Source organism: Benincasa hispida, chromosome 5 (assembly GCF_009727055.1).
Source record: "Benincasa hispida cultivar B227 chromosome 5, ASM972705v1, whole genome shotgun sequence".
Lineage (NCBI taxonomy): Eukaryota > Viridiplantae > Streptophyta > Magnoliopsida > Cucurbitales > Cucurbitaceae > Benincasa > Benincasa hispida.
In genome coordinates, this window is record NC_052353.1 from 13,781,161 (window position 1) to 13,784,467 (window position 3,307).

The following is a 3,307-nucleotide window of genomic DNA, read 5'->3' on the forward strand; positions in this document are numbered from 1 at the left end:
CGAGCAATTGGCTGGACACTCGCTGACATTAGAGGAATTAGCCCCGTGTATTGCATGCACCACATTCGTCTTGAGGACGACCACAAAGAAACTATTGAAACTCAACGCAGACTTAACCCTGCGATGAAGGTCGTCCAGAAAGAGTTTATCAAACGGCTGCATGTGGGCATTATCTATCCCATTGTAGATAGCACGTGGATCAGCCCCGTGCAATGTGTGCCGAAGAAGGGCAGAATGACGGTAGTCCCAAATGAGAACAATGAATTAATACTTCAAAGAACCATCACTAGATGGCGCATATGTATGGACTACTGCAAATTGAATGCAACCACAAAGAAATATCACTTCCCTCTGCCATTCATTGATCAAATGCTAGACAGACTAGTAGGGAATGATTTTTACTACTTCTTGGATGGATATGCCGAGTAAAATCAAATCATGATAGTTTCTGAGGACCAAGACAAGACCACATTCACCTACCCATATGGGACGTTTGCTTTTCGCCGCATGTCGTTTGACCTCTGCAATGCACCAAGCACGTTCCAAAGGTGCATGATGGCAATCTTTTCAGATTAACTCGAGGACTCTATGGAAATATGTATGGATGACTTGTCTATTTATGGGAACACTTATGAAGTCTGCCTGGAAAATTTGGAGAAAATTCTGAAAAGATGTGAAGAGACGAACCTGGTGCTCAATTGGGAAAAATGTCATTTCATGGTGAAAAAGGGTATAGTGTTGGGTCATAAAGTCTCCCGAGAAGGGTTGAAGGTGGACAAAGCAAAGATTGAAGCAATTGAAAAACTCCCACCTTTAACCAACGTGAAGGCTGTGCGAAGCTTCTTGAGGCACGCAGGATTCTACAAACGATTCGTCAAGGACTTTTCTAAAATTGCACGACCACTGAGTGCGTTGTTAGAGGCGAACAGGAAACTTGAGTTTGACAACAACTGCCTCAACACATTCAGAGTATTAAAAGATGCGTTGATTACTGCGCCCGTATTAATTGCACCGGATTAGACAATGCCATTTGAAATCATGTGCGACGCAAGCGGGTATGCGATGGGGGCTGCATTAACACAAAAGAATAGAACTATTTTGCACCCCATCGCATATGCAAGTAAAACTCTAAACCCTGCTCAAATAAATTATACCACCACTGAAAAAGAACTCTTGGCTATGATTGTTACGTTGGAGAAATTCAGGGCATATCTATTGGGAATAAAGGTGCTCATTCACACTAATCACTCGACAATTAAATATTTGATGACAAAAAAAGACGCAAAGCCGAGATTGATCAGATGAGTTCTCCTCCTTCAAGAATTCGATATTGAAATAATTGATCGGAAGGGGATAGAGAATCACGTCGCAGATCACTTGTCCAGATTGGAAAATCCTGAGGTTGACCGCAATGCATCTGAGGTGAGTACCATGTTCCCGGATGAGAAGCTGCTTCACATAGAAGAATTGCCCTGGTATGCGGACATCGTTAATTATTTGGTTTGTGAACAATTTCCTGAAGATTACACCTATTATCAACGGAAAAAGCTCAAGAATGAATGCAGACACTATTATTGGGATGAGCCAAATCTGTATAAAAGAGGTGCAGACCAAATAATTCGATTATGCGTACCAGATGCTGCTCAACAACGCATATTGTCACAATGCCACGACTCACCATATGGTGGGCACTTCGGAGGACAACGCACTGCAGCCAAAGTTTTGTAAAGTGGATTCTTTTCGCCTTCATTATTCAAGGATGTGACTGACTATGCAATGAAATGTGATCGGTGTCAACGCACAGGCAACATTTCATGGAAGGACGCAATGCCAATGAACACTATCTTGGAGCTGGAATTATTCGACGCATGCGGAATTGATTTCATGGGACCATTGCCCTCTTCGAATGGTAAACACTATATTTTATTAGCCGTCGATTATGTCTCTAAGTGGGTCGAGGCAATAGCCTGCGCTACAAGTGATACGGCGGTAGTCACCCAGTTCTTGAAGAAATATATTTTCACTCGTTTTGGCACTCCCTGTGCCACCATAAGTGATGAAGGATCACACTTTGTCAATCACAATATCAAGGAGCTACTGCGCAAGTATAATATCCTCTATAAAGTGGCCACTGCATACCATCCATAAACAAATGGTCAAGTTGAAGTGTCCATTTAAGAAATTAAATTGATACTTGAAAAGGTAGTAAAGCCTGCACGGAAAGACTGGGCAACAAAGCTTGACGATGCGTTATGGGCATACCGAACGGCATTTAAAACACCCATAGGTATGTCACCCTATGCGCTGGTATTTGGTAAGGTGTGTTACTTGCCTTTGGAGCTGGAATATAAGGCACTGTGGGCGGTAAAGAAGCTGCATTTTGATTTGAAGAAGGCAGGGGAAGCGCGAAAAATGCAACTGGTCGAGCTAGAATAATGGAGGAACAACGCATAAGAGAATGCGAAGATTTATAAAGAGCGCACCAAGCGCTGTCATGATCAACACATATACGGCAAAAACCTCCAAGTCGGGTAAAAAGTCTTGCTTTTCAATTCACATCTACGACTCTTCCGGGAAAAGCTAAAGTCACGTTGATCCGGACCGTTCATAATTCGACAAGTACTTCCGCATGGCACGGTGAAATTATCAAATGACGATGGAACCAACATATTCAAAGTCAATGGGCAGCGAGTAAAGGCATACCATGGAGAAGACTGGCATCGCCAAGTCGACTATGTGGAACTAAGAGACTTTTGAATAAAGAAGGAAGTAGGTGGTCCCTGCATTATCAAATGATCGCAATTTCTCAAGGACGTAAGTTTTGGGAAACCTCAAGTCTTCAATTCTTTTCTCCACTACTCGGAATTTTCACTATCTTTTCAATTCTAATTTATCCTTATTTTACTATCACTATCGTTATTATACACAAAGAAAAAAAAACATTTGCGATAACGATTTTTATTTTGTTTAAAATAATTTAACCCTCTCTTTGTTTTTCATACAACGGTCGAGGCACTGAATTGCGGAGATGATACACGAAGAAGCACTTATCCTATTCCATCACCGCAATCCAAAGAAGAGAGATCGCCACAAAGATGGATGCGTCAATACAATGCGAGTGAAAGTGCAAAATTTGGGGGTGTGCTCTTCCTTATCTTTATTTCCAATTTTGTACATCACATTGCATTTTAGTCTTCAAAGTTTTATCACCACATCCTCTTTAATCACCAATCATTTGACATAGATAAATTTTGTGAGTCACCGCATTTCGTTTCTTTGCCAAGTATGATTTCAATGATGAAAAATA